Raw genomic sequence first — 19,583 nt, forward strand, 5'->3', positions numbered from 1 at the left:
CCCTGTGCTTCATCTATTATTCATCTCTCTCTTCCCCCCCTGAGTCCTTGGCAACCACAGGTCTCTTTACTGTCTCCATTATTTGAGGCAACACTTTTAACTGTTTCAGGTTTTCATTCTTTTGTTGTTTATCTTCATAAATATAAATAATATACTATACTGCTTCTTATTGATTTATCAATTTTAAGCACCGTCTACTAACTTCCTATGTGAAGATAACGTATAGGTCATCTAAGCCACCTGTCTTCTCTCTCCTTACCTTCCGATATGTTACTGAATTCCTGTCTTTATACTGTTTTAGTCAGGTCCAGCCAGCCAATGAGTCATTATAGGTATTTTAAACAGTTACACACATGATGGGACATCCCAGAAGCCACACAGAGGATGGTGAAGCAATCAGGAATTAGTATCATCAGAAAGCTGTTTCCACCCCCAGGGCTGGAGAAACTCAGAACCATGCCTAGCAGGAACTGAGAACATGGAAGAAGAGGCTGCTGGGAAAGAAGCTAGAATCTCTGAGGAGATAAAATCACTGCTAGAAAATGGAGTGGGAGAGAGAAAAATATCTGAGCTTATACCTTCCTCCCTTTCTCCAGTCAAGCCTCCATTGGTCAAACCACTCTGGAAGCCAGTTGGCAAGGAACCCAGGAAACACAGTCTGTAAGAGAAGTCCAGGAACTGGATCTGAGGGCAAACAGACATAATGGATGAGGTTACATATGTGTATTAGTTAGGGTTCTCCAGAGACTCAGTATCAATAGGAATTGGTTTACAGGATTATGGAGGCTGAGAAGGGCAGATCCAGGAGACCCAGTGGTTTAGTTCCAGGCAGAGTCCAAAAGCCTAAGAATCAGGAGAGCTTATGATGTATGTTCTATTCCAAGTCTGAGTCTGAAGGCAGGGGACGACCAATATCCCAACTTGAAGACAGTCAGATAGAGAGAGTGGATTCTGTCTTATGCTGCCTTTTGTTCTATTCAGGTCTTCAATAGATTAGATGAGGCCCCCCAGTGTTTGGGAGGACAATCTGTTTTGCTTAGTCTACTGATTCAGATGTTAATTGTACCCAGAAATGTCAGCACAGACTCACTAGAAATAATGTTTAACCAAATATCTGGGCACCCTGTGGCTTGGTCAGGTTGAAACATGAAATTAACCATCACAAGATATAATTTTATGTATGTATGTATGTATGTATGTATGTATTTTGAGAGAGAGAGAGAGAGAGAGAGAGAGAGAGAGAGAGAATTCCAAGCAGAATCCACGCTGTCAGCACAGAACCTGATGCTCAGCTTAATCTCATGAACCATGAGATCATGACCTAAGCCAAAATCAAGAGTTGGATGCGTAACCAACTGAGCCACTTAGGCACCCCACAAGATGTAATTTTAAACTAGAGACTTCTTACTTCTTACTTGTTCTATCATTTTTCACATCTTACATTGTAAGATAAATGTCTTCCTTATCCTTTCTGCACGTTTTCTCTCCTATCAGCTTTGGACTTCTGTCATTGTTGTCAACATTGGTATTCTGCTCTGCAATCAAGTCTCTTTAGATTGTTCATAGGTTGATTCTAAAACTTGAAAACCAATAAATGGTTTACATTATTGTGATTATGTAAACAATATGCAAATCTTAGAATTACTACTCCTTCCTTGGAATTCTTGGACCTCTTGAATGAGGACAGCTCTGGCATCAAGGTGTAATGGATTATTTTTCTTTGTACTCCATCAGTGCTTTAAACCACACCATATTTCCATTGGCTTATTCTGAATAAGACCATCTTATGGATATTTGTTTGGTTCTCCTTAATTTTCTGATTGCACTTATTTGTTTTCTTATACTCTTTCAGCATTCTCAAATCATGCCATTTATGACATCATCTTGTTTCTCCCTCAGAGTTGTCTTACTGGACCCTTCTCTCCTCCTGCCTCAGTTTAGCCTGGTAACTCAGTAGGTCTGCTTCATAGCTTTCATCCTGGGGTTTTCCTTTGCTATTGTCCCAGTTTGTTTCCATGGTTTGACGGTAATATGACTCTCTGAGAAAGTAGGGAGCATTTAAAAGCCTGGGCTTTTGAGCCAGACTGCCTGACTCTTACTTTCACCACTTACCAACTGTGTGACCTTGGATAAGTTATTTGGCTTCTTTATAAGTCTATTTCTCCATCTATAAGATAATAATAGTAATTGTATATGCTTTATAAGATTGTTGTATGGCTAAATGTAATAATATGTGAGAAGCACTGGGAATGGTGCCTGGCACAAAAATAAACACTCTGTGAATGTTAGCTGTTATTAATTATATTTTTTCTTTATTTCTTCTTTCCTTGTTTTGCTGGAGTCCACTCTCAGATAACTTCCTAATAAAGAATGAATAGAGTCAAATGTTCTGAGGCTTTGCATGTCTCAAGATATCTTTAATCTGCTCTCAAATTTAATTGATAATTTTGATAGGTGTAGAATTCTAGGTTGTAATGGCCAGATGCCCCTTCCTTAGATTGTCCCCCGACCATAACACCATTGGAACTACCATATCTACTTTTTATAGTGTTTCTGACTCACCATCACTTTCACCTTCTCCTATTTTCAAAATCATTCTCTAAGCCCAACCTATGCTTAAGGCAAAGGGAATGAAGGTATACCTTATGAAGAGCTTAAAAGAGAATTTATGAACATATTTTAGACTGCCACAGTCTGCCTGCTGGCCTCAAATTGTTTACTTACATCCTGCATGCAAAATATCCTCACCCCATCCCAAGAATCCTCCCTCTTAAAGCCCCAACCCTTTATAACATCAGCTCAAAGTCCAGAATATTGTTATCTAAATTAGGTCCAGGTGTGGATGAGTCTCCTTGGGTGCACTGGTTTTTGACTACACTTTTTCTCAATCTGAAGACCTATGAATTAAGCATACAACCAACACGGGCACGTGATAACCAGAATAAATGCTGCTGTTGGAAAAGGAACGAAGGAGGTTCTCATGAGTCACCGGTCCATAGCAATTCTGAAGTTCAGCTGGCACAGGTAGGCAGTCCCTTCACTGGGTCTCAAGGCCTGGGAATGATTTTCCATGGCTCTAGCTCCTGCTAGGAGCTAAGTCATTCTTTCCTTCTCATGAAAGGTAGTCTGTGTCTGCAGCCTCATGGTTGTTTCAGCCTACTTACTGATTGTAGGAGTTTGTGGGTCCAAAGCCCTCTTTCATTTTATGCACTGGGATTAAGTAAACTCTTCTCTACCCTGGGCTTCTTCAAAGACTGATGAGAAACAATACTCCTAAACTTCAAGTTATGTTGTAACAGAGCCCCACAGTTTACTCTGTGGGGGTATGCCTATGACACAGAACTCTGGGATTCTCCAAGACTCTACTTCATTTAGGAAACCTTTCTGGCATCTTTTCTCCAATGTCATCGGGTTCAATTTTATTGCTAATGATTTCACCTTCAATAAGGGTGATGTTATTGATGTTATTTGTGCTAATAAAATGTGAGACTATATTTTAATGGCGTTGAGTAAATGCAAGTAGTATCAGTTAGGGACGTGTTCAGCTGTTCCAGAAAGGCTGCCACCAGTGGCATAAACAGAGTTTTACTCACAAAACAGGCTGTAGGCTGCACTCCATTAAGGCAGCAATGTCATGGCAGCAAGCTGCATGGAATAGCAGAGCTGCCAATTTCTTTATGTCCTACTACAAAATCTTGGAACAAATGTGAGCAGGCATTAACACTAATAATACCAATATTTTTACCACTTACCCTCTTCAAGATGCATGATATGTATGAGCATGTCAGGCTCACAGCGCATCTGTGAGGTGGAATGATTGATGTCTTTTTGAAGTCATTCCTTTTCTTCTTCTCCAGGTCAAAAATTAGCTGTCATATTTCTAGGGCACGTGGCTTCACCAAAACCCCTACTAGGTCTCCTTGGCTTATCAACGCATCAAGCAAATGGCTTATCAATGCATCAAGCAAACTTCTAAGAATTCTGGGATCTGATACTTGTGGGTCATGGAGAAACCAGTCCAGACTTTTCAAATCACATTAAAGGTCCCTGCTGTTCAGTATACTCTCAGAATGGACCCTTGGAAGGTGCTCCTGTATTAACGTTGTACTTCAGTTGGCAAGAAACTTGCCTCCTAGGAGGCACTGTAGCTTTCATATCTATTAGTAATTACCAATGAAGGGAAAGCCAAGGATTTTCTTTGTCTTCTTGTTGACATTTTCCAATGCATACTAAGTTAACAAGTTTCATTTTGTTTAATTCTTACCATCATATAACCACTGCAATATCATCACAGAACAATGGTGGCCCCGAATGTAGCATCATCAGTTCTGGAAACTTCAGACGTGGCTGTGGTAGCAGTTAGGGTGGATCCCATCCAGTTCTTGGCCACTTGGGTTTGTCTGCTTCTCTCCTCCCTGCTCCCCCCACCCCCCTCCTTTATCTCTTCCCCGCTCCCCCTGCCCCTGCCCCAGCCCCAGCCCCAGCCCCAGCCCCAGCCCCAGCAGCAGTGAGAATCTGGTTAGTCAGTGAGTCTCTAGCAGATATAGATAGAGGTCATTTCTCTGGATAATCTTTATGGTTGACTGTGGCCTGGGTAGCAGGATTGGTTCAGACAGAAGCACCTGGTTTTGGGGCCACTGAGCAGTGTCTGTGCCCTGCCTGAGAAAGGGGACAGTATGCTTTTCAAGCACTTCAAGGCTCCACTTCTCCCTGCGGACTGCTGTGTTTTGTCACTTTCATCCATTTATCAAAATAACCTAAACTTTATGCTAAAGAAAGTGGGCCTTGTATGTCCTTTGCAGTTTGAAAAACTGTCAAATCACCTAAAAATATAAGGGTGGGATCTCAGAATCTGTACCTTTACTAACTAAGCAGTCCATGGTTCTGTTGACTGGGGAGAGGTATCAGACCATACTCTAAGAAACCCTGCCTTAGAACATTATAGCTCTTTGGACTTTCAAAGCACTGTGTTTAACCTGGTTATCAAAACTCTTTAAGTCTTTGTGAGTATACATTCAGAGCTATTTGAGATCTGGATCCTAGTCTCCAAGTTTTCATTACCTTTCAATGCTGGTTTTTCTTTTCCCAGAGCTCTCTTTACTTTTTGCATCATTCTATTGGGCATTTGACCAAACTTGTCAAATAAACTTTTCCTCAAATTGAATATATGAACATTTAAGAGCACTGACATGTTCAGTGCCCAAATATTTTATTATTTCCGGTAGGAGTTGGTTCTGTCTGTGGAAGATGAATAAACCAATGTTTTTTTGTTTTGTTTTGTTTTGTTTTATTTTTTTATTTTTTGCACATAAGTAAATACATGTGCAAGGCAGCATGCTGAGTACCTGCCAGGGGGAATAAGAAGGTCAGGAGTGTAAATCATATTTCTGTCATCAAAAAAAGATAAACTTTTTATCTGATTAATTAAAATAAGCTGTGCTTTAAAAAATAAAAGGAAAGATAGCCATGAACTCAGGTAACAGTTAGGCAATTAAGTATTTTTTCCCTAGGGCAGCAAGGAGTTAGACAAATACCATAATCTGTAAATTTTGTTCTAAAAAGTTGCTACTAATAAGATTATAAAACTTATCTTTAAAGCTTGCTTTGTGTACTGCTCTTATTCCTTTGTTCTTCAAAGCTGAAGGTTTTCTCTTTGTCTCTTAATATGAAATGAAAAGACATTTTCCCCCCATATTTTCTTCTTGCCATTTTAAAGCTGAGCTTTTTAAAAGTCTTTTATGTATTAATTCTTTTTCTGTTCATCCTTTGTATAAAACCAGCTTTGAGATTGGGAATAATGTTGACTATTGTTAACCCAAGCTCAGTGGATTTAACTTCTCATAAAACCAAGCATTTTGAGGAGACTTTGAATTTTTATCTTGGAGTTCCTTGTCCAGACCATGGGCGGGGTTTTATCGAAATAATCCATAGCATGGTGGAGACCCTGTCTCTGGAAGGAACTGTCTGATTAGACCTTATAAGTTGATTTTTCTCGAAATCTAGGCATTGAGAGGGCCGGAGGTTGGATGATGGGAGAGCGAGACCATAGAAGTGCAGAATACCCAGGTTTACTTGAAGCCAACTGAGCAGAGGAAGGTTCTGTCTTGCAAGAGGTTGGCTCAGCAGGGCTCGGCTCTCAATTGTTATGGACTTAGTGAAAAATAGACTCATGGGAGCCCACAGGAAGGATCCCTCTAGAATTCTAAGGGAACTAGTTCCTTTTTTTTTATTAAGGAAAGGGTCTTGGGGGGTGCCTCCTTCACCTTTGTGTGTCCATTATTCTTCTTCACACTATTTGTGTTGTCATTAACCCCCTTAGGTAGCCCTTGCTCCCCTCCTAGACCATGTGTTCCTCACGGAAGGACTCATCTTTCTCATCCGTGCGTCATTACTATAGTGCCAGCCAGGTGCAAAGGACCCAGTACATATTGAATGAATGCAGTGTGTTTATGGAGTTTCGGCTGCCAATTTTTACAGAAGCACTCCCTATGTCACTTGAGTTTTATGCGTAATAGAAGCAATCTCTACTGGAGATTCTCTCTCTCTCTCTCTTTTTACAAACACCTATGTAATAAACTTTCGATTAATTCTTACCATTTTGTGATCAAATGAATTGGCTGGAAATCTTGCCACATTTTACAATCTTATTTGCACCCCAATACCACTTAAAAATCACTACCTAAGTCCCTTAACAAGAAGCACTACAGCTCAGTGATTAAGAGGGTGGCCCCTGGAGCCTGGCTGCCTGGGTTCCAAAATCCTACCTTGCTCTCTTTCTAGCAGCAGACCTTTGGACAAGCTACTTCCTCTCTTTGTTCCTCAGTTTCCTCAGCTGTAAAAAAAAAGGCAGAGCATAACACCAACCTCATGGAGCTCTCACATGAATTCAGTGTGGCAACACAGGTAAAAATGCTTAGAATAGTGCCTGGAACTCACTTAGCTGCGAGTCAATAAACATTAGCTTTTATTAGTAGTGATGTAAAAAAGTTTACAAAGTCTCTGCTTGCTTACTTAAAATTTTCACATTAGCCGTGTTGAAAGCAAAGAACAGGTGCACTCTATAAAGCACCATGTCAAGGTCAGACTTACTCAGGAGGATGAGGTCAAAATCTCTGATGGTGGTTGAGTGCAAGAGGGTGTTCAAGTGAACAGAGAGGCACAAGACTTGCCCTCGGTACAAATCGATAGCAAGATGACCAGAAAGCCATAGGATACCAGAGGGAACAAACTAACATTGGTTTAGTTCCTACCATAAACCAGTACGATTCTCTGCACTTCACACTTGTTTTTCTCTCAAGCAAAACTAACAGTCCTGTGCGATACATGTTATTATTCCCATTTAACAGACAGCTAACTAAACTAATGCTTAGAAAGGTTAAGAAACTTGCCAAATATCACACCTATGTGGCAGAGCTAGGATTTGAACCCACGTCTGTCACATCCCACTCCCTCTGCTAATCTTTAGAAACATCTTTGGAAGAAGTGAAATAAATTAATCATGCCCTGCACGATATAGAACTGGATACTGTAGGACCATGAAATCTCAAGGTGGAAAAAAATCAATTTAAGAATATTATTTTGCTCGCTGTTGTATTTCTCAGAGTGTATAGCCTAAGTGTTCAATATTTGTGAAATGAGTAAGTTTATGAATGAATGAACAGAAGTGTGAATCCCTATGCTCCTACGATTAGACTGTTTAGTTTGGCTGAGGATCTCGGGGAAGTCTGGCTTACATCTTAAGCCATCGGATGTGCTTCCCTTTAGAGCTGTCATGGCAGGTGAAAGAGAAGGTTATTTCACATAACATTTGTCTCAAATTACTTGTAGGCCAGTACAAAAGCAGCCCACAAACGTAAGCAGTGGGAGTCATACGTAGTTTGAAACCCTTCTTTCCCACCCCGCAGGTGCCATCCTACAGCCTCTCTGTGTTAGAATCCTGTGTGCCCCATGGCAGGCACGTCTTCTGATTTATAACAATGTCAGCTCTCTAGACTGCTACGGATGATGGCGTAGGCTAGGTTCTGAGTATATTCCAATTCCCTTTTACCTCCAAAACACCTTTGTTAAAGTCTTTCCTTTAAATGTTTGTTGGTTTGTTTGTTTGTTTGTTTGTTGAGAGAGAGAGAGAGAGCCAGGAAGGGGAGGGGGGGGCGGAGAGAGAGAATCCCAAGCAGGCTCCACGCTGTGAGCACAGAGCCTGATGCAGGGCTTGAACTCACAAACTGTGAGATCATGACCTGGGCAGAAACCAAGAGTCGGATGCTTAATGGACTGAACCACCCAGGCGCCTCCACCCCTTTTAAGGTTTTGATTCCCAGGTTTTACGTAGATAAACGACAGAGCTGATAAACACAACAAAACAAAATGGAATGATGGATACGGAACCAGGGATTGCACGATTGCAGTAAGGACAGAATATGTGAGAGTAAGCGGGGTGGGGGTGGTAAGGAAGGGCGAGGGGGCACTTGGAGGGTCTGTAAATGGAAGCTGACATTCTAGCAAAGGTGGGGAGTTGCTACTTGCATTCCTTTACGCCTGAACTTCTTGTCCCCAGCACGTGGTATCCACTTGCCATAGGCTTCACAGCTGGAGGATGGATCAGCTGCTCCCTGCAATCAGGAGAGAAAATTCCATCCACAGAATTCACTCATTCTCCTGCCCTATAATGTTTACCTTCTGGCTGGTATTGCTAAAAGCACCTATTTTCTTTACAACCCAGTAGAACAGGTAGATTTTCCTCTGCCAGGCTTTGCTCGCTTGCTTCTCAGTTCATTCATCCACCTGTGGCTTTATTCACCCGCTCAACAAAAAATGATTGAGGGCCTCCGTGTGCCAGACTCTGTTCTAGAGGTAAACCCCTGCTTCGGTGATGCTGGTGGGTGATTCTTGACTTCTGGGCTTGCAGCTACTACATCATGTGGGTCACTCCATCACCTTCTGTTTCTTTTTCATTGTCATTGGGCAGGTGTCTGCCTGCTTCTTCTCTCTAATTATGTACAGGGTAGAATTCAGTGCTTTGGGGATATGGATGACTGCAGTGAACAGACTCCTGAATGTGTCTATTATCTCGGTGAATCGTGCATATTTGTGTTTCAAAAGCTAGTTGATTCTAGAGCTAGATATTTTAAACAAAGCAAAAACAGTCCAGAAGGAGCTCAAGAGACAAAGTCATTGGGTGAGCCCCAAACCTGGGAGGAAATGCAGTTGGGCTATAGGCCTCCAAATGTGGAGCTAGACTGTTGTTGGCTGAGAGCCTCACTGTCTGTCTTCAGCTAGGAAGCGGTACAGCTGGGATGAGAATTCTCATAGTCAGATTCTTGGTCTAGTGTTTTTTTCTGCCAACTCATTGGCCTGGAAGGGCTGAGACCTTTTTGGACCTTTATTGTGTTTTGCTGCAGGAATCAAACACAAGGTAGGTTTCTTAGGCAGTTATAGAAGGGGCTGTGACAGTAGGGTAGGGTGGGAGGCAGGGAGACCTGGCAGGAGGGAGGACACTGGAGCGGCAGGAGAGTGGGTCTGAGAGATGCTCTGTTTCCTTCCATTTTGTTCTGGGCAGGCCTTAGTAAGGATGTCTGGTCCTGAGTGCTAGTGGAGTTCATGTACTGGCAGTGGCCATGAGGGGGTAGGGGCACCCTGGAGAGGTTCCTGATAGTCCATGGGAAGTAGGTATGTGTGCGTGTGTGCTTGTGTGTGCGTGTGTGTGTGTGTGTGTGTGTGTGTGTGTGTGTGTATGTGTGTGTGTGACAGAGAGAGAGAGAGAGAGGGAGAAAGAGAGGATCCCAGTAAGGGAGTGTGATATTTATTCTGATTGCCTATTCAAATCATTTTCAAATGACTCAAATCATGGGGCATTTTCCTTAAAAATAAAAGTAGGTCCTAAAATTAATACTAATAACATTAATAATAAAATCAGATCCAAAATTTGATGTCCATTATTTTAAAAAATCTTTCTAAATATGTTTCTTTCATTTGAGAAGTTGGCTTTGGTCTCTGAATTCTGGAAGATGTAGTGGAGTATTAAAGATGGTCTGGAATGGCACCTTCATGGGTATGATTTTTTTTTTTATTTGAGTGTAGATGACACATGATACTACACTAGTTTCAGGTATACAACATAGTGATTTGACAACTCTATACGTTGTGTTATGCTCACCACAAGCATACTTACCATCTGTCACTACACAACACTATTACAGTACCATTGACTATGTTCCCTATGCTGTGCTTTTTATCACGGTGACTTATTCATTCCACAACTGGAAGCCTGTGTCTCCCTCTCCCCTTCACCCATTTTGCCCATCCTCCCATCCCCCTCCCCTCTGGCAGCCACCATTTTGTTTTCTGTATTTATAGGTGTGAGTTTTTAAATATGTTTATTTATTTAAGAGAGAGAGAGACAGAGTGAGCGAGCATGAGTGTGAGCAGGAGAGGGGTGGAGAGAGAAGGAGAGAGAGAATCCCAGGCAGGCACTGTGCTGTCAGCGCAGAGCCCAATGTGGGGCTGGAACTCATGAACTATGAGATCATGACCTGAGCCGAAATCAAGAGTTGGGCATTTAACCAAGTGAAACACCCAGGCGTTCCTTATTGGTGTGATTTTTTTATTCATTTCACAGACTGAACATTCTGGCAGGAGAAACCTGAAATGCACAGTGAAATGAATTTTTCTAGTCAATGTGGAGGAGAGAGCAAGGCAGAATGGGGTGAGTACAGAGAGTAAAAGGTTTGGAAGCTGAGTTCATAGCACAACTACCAACACACTGTGAGGACGTTAGCAAATCAGGATTCTTTCTATTTCATAACTTCATGATGCAGGTTAAAGTTTTACATGGATTCCATACAATCAGAATCCTTTCTGCATGAGCCATTGAGAAAAGAGGGCTTCCGATGGAATTATTCGGGCAGACATTGTTTATCTTTTAAGTCAGTGATGGAAAATGATGATCGGAACCCCAGGATCATGTGGCTGAGGTTCAGAAATGCAATTCATTCACCATGAGGACATTTTGAAACTGAACATTGCCCAGGTTTGGTTCTTCTGTTTTGGTCACTTTTTAGTTAAAGTGTTTGGTAAGCAATGTTTATCTTAGTTATGGCAAGGCTAATGTCTGAATAGGGATATCACTAGAAAATTAATGCATAAGGTTTTTCTGTTTCTAATATAAAGGAGAGTCATCTATTAACATAAACTATGGTTTGAAGATAGGGACCAGCACATGGAAAAACTATTGTGAGCCTAGGATTCTGTTGTGGAATATGGTATTTGTTATGGTGAAAGATGATTGTCAAAATTCCAACATTCTTATTGAGTGGCGCTGATGGCTAAAAGGAGAGAGATATTTTGGTTGAAATTCATGATTGCTCTTGAAAATAGAAGTGTAAATAGGATTCTGATGAATTACTTTGCTAACTGATCTTTGTTAAACAAAGTAATGTATTATAAATGGAAAAACTAGTCTGTATTTTTTCTTTTAAATGTTTATTTTGAGAGAGAGTGCAAGTGGGGGAGGGTCAGAGAGAGAAGGAGAGAGGATCCCAAGCAGGCTCCACACTGTCAGCACAGAGCCTGAGGCAGGACTTGATCCCATGAACTGTGAAATCATGACTTGAGCTGAAATCAAGAATCAGATTCTTAACTGACTAAGCCACCCAGGCACCCCAAAACTAGCCTGTCTTCTTAATTTTTTTTAAAGGTTTATTCATTTTTGAGAGATAGAGTGCAAGTGGGGGCAGGGCAGAGAGAGAGGGAGACACAGAATCCAAAGCAGGCTCCAGGCTCTGAACTGTCAGCACAGAGTCTGACATGGGGATGGAACTCAAGAACCGTGAGATCATGACCTGAGCCGAAGTCAGATGCTTAACCAACTGAGCCACCCAGCCACCCCAAAACTAGTCTTTCTTCTTAGGAAAACTGTTATTTAAGAAAACCTTGCTTATAAAGGGCTCCTGGAAATTCCACAGAAGATCCTCTTTTCTGTAGATTTGTTCATTTTCTCACTACACATAGATATTTTTCTAATGTTTTAATTTGATGTTTTCTAACTCCAACTTGACTCCCTCAAATACTTACAGTAAGTCTTTTCTTGTATGATCATGTTTTTAAAAAGATGCATTTAAGACTTCTAATATAGATCCATTCTTATCGTGATGGGCATGTAAGCTGTTTCTACCTTTTCTGGAGAGCAAATTGGTAATAAATACTCAGAACCTTAATCTGCTCATACCCTTTGGGTCAGTAATTTCACACTTGGAATTTTGTTCTAATACAATAATCAGAGATGAAGGACTAAACTGGTGTTCAGAGGTGTTCATGCAACAACATACACAAGGAAATTGGAAATGAAGAATGTCCAGTGGTGGGAGAATAATTGTGTTACAATATACCTACACAATGAAATTTTATGTAGTTGTTAAAGTCATGTTTTTATAGCTCATTTAGTGCTCTGATGTTAAATGAAAAAGAGAAGGAATATATAACATAGAAGATATATTTCTAGTTTTCTTTTAATCAAATAGCTCAAAATACTTTGAGGTATGATTTACATACAATAAGATTTTCCATGTTCAGGTACACACTTTGGTTAGTTTTGTCAAATGTGTAAAGTCATTCAATAACTACTGCAACCAAGACATAGAGTCCACCACCCCAAAAAGTTCCTCTTGCCTTTGTAGTCAATACTTTCCCTCTACTCTTGGTCTTTGGCGAGCTATAGTTTTGCATTTTCCAGAATGTCAGATAAATGGAATCGTGCAGTGTGTTGTCCTTGCATCTGGCTTCCTTCACCTCTGAGATTCATTTGTATTTTGTGCATCAGTATTTCACTCCTTTTATTGTGGAGCACTGCTAGATTGGTATAGGCATTTGAGTTGTTTCCAGTTTCAGACGATTGTGAACCATTGAGTAGAGGATGTAACATTTTTATTTCTCTTGGGTAGACATCGTGGGAGGATTACTGGGTCTTATGGTGAGTGTAAGTTTAAGAAATTGCTAATCTCTTTTTCAAAGTGTTGTACCATTTTGCATTCCTACTAGCAATGAGAGCTCCAACTGGTTTGCATCCTCTATACTCATAGAATTGCCTGTTTTCAAATTTCAGCCATTCTAATAGGTGTGTAATGGTATCTCATTTTCCTAGTAATTAATGTTAAGTATATTTTCATGTCCTTTTAAGCCATCTTACATTTTCTCTAGTGAGATCTCTATTTAAATCTTTTAAAATTGGAGTTGTCATATTACTGAGTTTTGAAGAGTTCTTTATATATGCTGTATACAATTCCTTTGTCAGATATGTGATGTGCAAATATTTTACCCAGTTTATAGCTTGTCTTTTCAGTTTCCTAATGGTGTCTTTTAATGAGCAAAAGTTTTCAATTTACCAACTTAGCTATTTTTAATTTTATGGTTAATGATTTTTTGTAATAAACTTCTCAGTTGGAATAATTTTAGGTTTATAAATGAAATTGTGAAAATAACGCAAAAAGTTCACATACGCTCAACCCACTTTCCCTCTTATTAATGTAAATATGGTTCATTTGTGACAACCAGTGAATATGGTTTATCATTGTGCCTTATCTATGAAGTCTTTGCCCCCAAATCACAATTTAGGTGATTAAATCTATACAATTTAGCTTTTAGGCTTCTGTGATACATTTTCAATTAATTTTTGTGTATGATCTGAAGTGAAGTTGAGATTTATGTTGTTTTTTTTTTTCTTTTTGCTGTATGGGCATTCAGTTTTTCTGAATACATCTTTTATTAATATATAATATATTAATATACTTTTATTATATATATAAAATAAAATGTATATATAATATATAAATATATACCAATATAAAACAGCCTGGCACTGTTGTGGTTCCTCTTTTTCCATGTGGTCTAGTCCAAAAGCTGAAAATCCTATGCTTTCTACTTCCACATCCACCCTTAAAATAAACCCCCATTACTTAAGACAACTTGATTGGGTCTCTGCTTCTTGCAACCTAAAAGAAACTAGCAACCCTAACACAGTCCAAAAAAAATTATTTTTTTTCATCTTTAATTCCAGTGCATTTTTATTAGCATCCCATTGGGAAGTTCTATTTCTTCTATTTTCTGGCTTTATGGGGATGAATGACTAAAAATCATGTTCTGGGCCCAAAACTTCTCCTCCAGGGTCTGGTCTCCATGAGTGAAACGAGAGCTATCTATGTCTTTATTATAACATTCTATTTTTCTGATAGTTTTAAACACATTGTCAAGATCAAGGGAAAACATATTAGTATGTTAACCAATTATTCATTTTAAAATTTATTTTTCATATTATCCCAGCTCAAAGACCAGAGTTCTGAGAACAAGAAATTCTGATTTGGGGTCGAGAGAGAGGGTTGCAAGTAGAAATTTTCTGAACAGGGGCACCAGGGCGCCTTAGTCATTTAAGCACCTGACTCTTGGTTTCAGCTCAGTTCATGACTCTTGGTTTCAGCTCAGGTGGTGAGATAGGGCCCTGCATGGGACTCTACTTGAGGGTGGAGCCTGTGTGGGAATCTCTCTGTCCCTTTGCCCTCTCAAAAAACAAAAAACAAAAGAAGAAATTTTCTGAACACAGGCCAAGACTTGTGTTTGTGAAACTGGTTATCAAAGATGGTAAAAGAGTTACTGAAGCTTGGTTTTGCATACTGGAGACAGCAGGTGATGGACTAAGGAGTCAGAGTGCTTGGGTTTAAAGGCCATCTCCATAACTTTCTGAGCCGTGTGACCTTGAGCAATGACAAAGCCTCCATAAGCCTCAATTCCTTCTTCTGCACACAGGGGTGATTGGGAGGCTCCTATCAGGTACTGTGCTTGTAACACAGGAAGTGCTCAGTAGCTGTCAGTTCATCTCTTTGCTCCTTATATTCTTAGCACTCCTGTCAGGGGGCCTGGAGGCCTGTGTGCCCGCCTGAATCACCGGCCTTTTCAGGCTAATTGTTCACCGGCCTTTCAGGCTAATTGTGATGAAGGCTTCCTGTTTCACTGAGCCCTTGAGCCACCCCATCTGTTCAGCCATTTCTGTTGCCCTGTGTGTGTTCTCTCCTCCTTTTTAAGACCCTTAATTAGTTTTGGGTGATAGAATGATCACACCACCTGAGCATCAGTTATTAGCAATAAGTGTGGCTCCTCTGAATAGCTAGGGTATCCTAATTATTCCCACATAAAGGTAGTTTTCTGCAGCTCTGATTACCTGCTAAATTCTACCAATGCATATTTTAAAACATTGTTTTGTTATTTGGAAATCATTTGCTTCAGATTCATCCAATCCATCCAGAAACACCTGCAATAACATTGAGATAAAATTCTTTTGTTTTACTTTTTGTTCACTTTTTAATGCCAGTGCTTTTTTTTTTTTTTTTTTTAGGCATCCCTTTGGGAAGTTCTATTTCTTCCATCTTCTGGCTCATGTTTCCTAAATAGACAATTAATTGTTAATAGTTGCTGTCTCTGGGAGGTTGTTGCACTCTTCCAGGCATTAGTGTTGTCATGCCAGGCCTGGGGTGTTCATTCTTTCACTGACTTTTGTTCCAGGTCCACATGACAAAGGCAACAGGATAAAGAAGGTACTGACTTGAAACAGCTAGAAATTCAATTCAACTAGGACTAGGTTAGCACCTGCTGGGGGCAGTGGGCACAGCGTTTAGGGCAGGAGAAACAGAAATGAACCACAAGTGAGCAAAATGGGCTGGGTATAAGAGAAAAAAAACCTATTTCCAGCACTACAGTCAAGTTTTCATTGCTTTTGTTTGAACTATGGGGTAAATGTGTAACATACTACAAACCCATATTATTTCTGCTGCTTATTTTATTTTATTATTATTTTTTAATGTTTATTTATTTATTTAGAGTGTGTGTGTGTGTGTGTGTGTGTGTGTGTGTGGAGGGGGAGGAGCAGAGAGAGAGGGGAGAGAGAATCCCAAGCAAGCTCTGTGCTGGCAGTGCAGAGCCCGACCTGGGGCTTGAACCCACAAATGGCAAAATCATGACCAGAGCTGAAACTAAGAGTTGGTCACTCAACTAACTGAGCCACTCAGGCTCCCCTTGGCTGCTTATTTTAATTTCACATTGGGTCTCAGTATTAGCAATACCATAGGGAGTGGTGTACATGCGTAATCTAAGGAGGGTACAGCTTTTAGATCTGGCTGATTTTTTTTCTTTATAACATTTTGTACAACAGCAATATTTCATAATAAGTTAATTAGAAACACAAATTTGAAGATTGTAATTGGGAGGAAATCTGGTAAGGAGTCATTGCAGTTGGCCAGGAGATGTGAAAATGACAGAAATTAGTGTGGAGGCGGGAAATGAGATGAGGACAGATCTAGGATTTTTTTTTAAAATGCCTTTTGTTGTTTAATTAACATTCTATAAAGATAACTTTTTTTGGTGCATAGTGCTGTGAGTTTTAATGAACGTATAGACTCGTGTAAGCACCACCCCAATCCTAATACAGAACAGCTCAGTCACTGGGGCACGTGGGTGGCTTAGTCAGTTAAGCATCCCACTCTTGGTTTCGACCCAGGTCATGATCTCACATTTCTTGAGTTGGAGCCCCACGTGGGGCTCTGCACACTACTAACTTCCTAGAACCTGCTTGGGATTCTCCCTCTCTCCCTGTCTGCCCCTCCCCCACTCACACTCGCTGTCTGTCCCAAAATAAATAAATAAACTTCAGAAAAAAAGAGAACGGTTCCATCACCTCCCAGAATTCCCTCATGTTGTCACCCCCTCCCCCATCGCTGAGGCCTGACAACCACCTACCTCCATCTTTAATATCATATAAATGGACATTTATTGTCGTTAACTTTCTGAGACTGATTTCTTTCATTCAGCATAATACCTTTACAACACATCATTTTCTTAGTGTTTCACTGTATCGATATACCAGGGTTTGTTTTACCATTCATTTCCTGAAGGACATTTGTGTTGTTCTGTTTTTGTCAGTTATGACTAGAGCTGCTATAAACATTTGTGTACATGTTTTTATATAAACATAAGTTTTCACCTCTCTAGAGTAAATACCTAGGAGTGGGATTAATGGGTCACATGATAAGCTTCTGGTTTTAACTTTACAGGAAACTGCCAAACTATTTTCCAAAGTGGATGTAACATTTTGCATTCCCACCAGCAATGCATGCACGTTGCAGTCACTCTTAGTCCTTGCAAGTATTAGGTATTGTCTTTAAAAAATATGTATTTCAGGAGTGCTTGGGTGGCCCAGTAGTTGAGTGTCCGACTTTGGCTCAGGTCATGATTTCATGGTTTGTGAGTTCGAGCCCCATGTCGGGCCCTGTGCTGACAGCTCAGAGCCTGGAGCCTGCTTTGGATTCTGTGTCTCCCTCTCTCTCTCTCTGCCCTTCCCCTGCTCACACTCTGTCTCTCTCTCTCTCTCCCTCAAAATTAAATAAACATTAAAAAAATAATTTCATTAGGTGTGTAGTAGTATCTCATTGCGGTTTTAATCTGCATTTCCCTAAAGCCTAGCATTGTTGAGCATCTTTTTGTGTACTTAAATATATGATATTTTGGATACAAGACCTTTGCTGGATATATGAGTTGGGAATATTTTTTCCCAGTCCATAGCTTGTCTTTTTGTTCTTTTAACAGTGTCTTTTAACAGCAAAAGTTTTGATATTGATGAAGCCCAATTTATTGATTTTTTTTCTTTTAAGTAAATCCAAAATTATAAACCTTATAACTTCAGACATAAATTTGTACTCTTTATTCATTCATTGGCTATTCTATACTAGCATCTGAATGTTTTCAGGTTGTTGCTTATGGTTGCACAACTTGTACACTGCACAATTCTAGGAGGCATGATTTATGTGGACTATAGTGTGAATGGTAACCCTCAAAGCTGTGAAGTGTACAACTTGTACAAACATGTATTATCTCTTTGAGGGTCTTCTCTACTGCATATATTGCTGTCATTGCTGTGGTTCTGTTTTACTTTTCTTGCCATTTATTATGTGGAGTGTATATTGAAGCTAAATTTAAGAAGCTCCTGTTTATGAACCATGTAAAGCTAATTTGTTCTCATTGATTCTCAACCAGCTGATGGCTTATCCTTGGGGTTTCAGCAACATCAGGCTTTCAAGTTTGTTTCCTTAGCTGACTCTATTAATTTGCATTTATGGAAATTGGAAACTCCCTGCAGCCAGCCAGTGTTAACTAGACAGCCATGGTTTTGAAAAATCACATCTAAACAAAGGACTAAAAATTTAAGATTTGTAGCATCATCTGGGTTTGCAAAAAAAAAAAAAAAAAAAAAAAAAGCAACAATATAAAAAGCAGGAAAAAAAGCAACAGAATATGAAAACAAAAATGCTATTTGCAGGGACTATTTTGGCTCCAAGTATTTCACTATTAACTCTGAGTAGCTCTGGGCTGGTGCGTGACTTCCCTCTGACAACATGAATGTACCATTCAGTGTCACAAGATGCTTATATTCTAAATACTTGGTCCCGCTAAAGATGGGATCACAAACTATTAATTGATCAACAGTTAGTGTTGTAGCAGAACCAGCAAAAATTCAACAAAACAGACCTGTTCTGAGTGTGCTCCTATATCATTGTCTTCATCGTTACTATGGGCTCTACAATGCTGCACTGTGAGGCGAGGATAGGGAAGGATGAGCAAATATCCTGCTTTTGAGTTGTTTTTGTTCAAAATCAGGCAGATTATGTTTTTAGGTAGAGGAGACACATAATAAGATTGTATCTTGGGAATGAGCGTAAGTGAAATAGGGAAACTGGTAAAGAGGGCATCTTGGGAAGTGTGGACTTTGAAGGCTGAAGGTTTGGGAGGAGGGGGTGTGTCATATCACAGGTAGGTGAAAAGATTACTTAAGAAGGGATCTCTGCTTGGAGTGTCCAAAGAAATGATTTGAGAGATGAGAGTAGGAACTTATTTACTGAGGGGCTATTGATCCCACTCTAGGAAATGACAGTATACACAAAGGTATTTTGTTTTGTAAGTAAGCCCATGAAGGTATTCCAGGGAAGGCTATCGTGCCTGGTGTCTTCACCTACCAGGCCTCTTCATAATAAGCTACAGTAGGATTTCAGAAAGCGTCCCGTTTTTCACCACTAAAAATGGTGAAAATTTTATGATATTAGCTGTAGGCTTTTATTTTTTATTTTTTGCTTGTTTTACAAATGTCCTTTATCAAGTTGATGAAGTCTCCCTGGATTCGTAGTTTGCAGAGAGGATTTTTTATTTTTTGTGAATGGGTGTTAGGTTTTGCCAAATGCTTTCTCTGCATCTGTTGTTAAGATCGTATGATTTTTCTTCTTTAGCCTGTTGTGATGGATTACACTAATAGATTTTTGAATATTGAAGCAGTCTTGCATACTTGCACTAAATCCCTCTTGGTTATGGGTATATAATTCTTTTTACACATTGCTGGATTTGATTTGCTAACATTTTATTGAGGATTTTGTGTCTATGTAAATGGAAGATACTGGTCTCCCGTTTTCCTTTCTTATAATGTCTTTCTCTTGTTTTGTCAATGCTGGCCTCCTAGAATGAGGAAGTTTTCCCTCTGCTTTTATTTTCAGGAAAAGATTATA

The 19,583-nt window shown here is 39.9% G+C and overlaps 1 long non-coding RNA gene across 2 annotated transcripts in view; it reads left to right on the forward strand.

The window, feature by feature from the left end:
* Positions 1–1,297: 1,297 nt before the first annotated feature.
* The window catches only part of LOC132679080 (uncharacterized), a 44,323-nt gene continuing 26,037 nt past the window's right edge, over positions 1,298–19,583 (forward strand). For both annotated transcript variants that reach the window (XR_009609955.3, XR_009609956.3), the window contains exons 1-2: positions 1,298–3,024; positions 10,616–10,702. This is a non-coding gene — a long non-coding RNA (uncharacterized LOC132679080). The remainder of the gene's footprint in view (positions 3,025–10,615; positions 10,703–19,583) is intronic.

Source organism: Panthera onca, chromosome A2, assembly GCF_046562875.1.
Source record: "Panthera onca isolate mPanOnc1 chromosome A2, mPanOnc1 haplotype 2, whole genome shotgun sequence".
Classification (NCBI taxonomy): domain Eukaryota; kingdom Metazoa; phylum Chordata; class Mammalia; order Carnivora; family Felidae; genus Panthera; species Panthera onca.